Raw genomic sequence first — 242 nt, forward strand, 5'->3', positions numbered from 1 at the left:
TTAGTAAGTGTTGCAAGTATGAAAGCAATAGCTTTGATACTTACGGAATAAAATGGACCTAAACACAAAACTTAAAAAAATTTAATTTTCAATTTTTCTAAGTATAAAAAGGGCACATAATTCTGTCAAAATGCACGCCAGAGTTATCTAACTTTGCCTGCCCAGTCCCCCCTCATGAGTAAGTAAGTGTTCCAAGTTTGAATGCAATAGCATTGATACTTTCTGAGAAAGTGGACCTAAGG

The sequence above is a fragment of the Dreissena polymorpha genome, chromosome 14, assembly GCF_020536995.1.
Source record: "Dreissena polymorpha isolate Duluth1 chromosome 14, UMN_Dpol_1.0, whole genome shotgun sequence".
NCBI lineage: Eukaryota > Metazoa > Mollusca > Bivalvia > Myida > Dreissenidae > Dreissena > Dreissena polymorpha.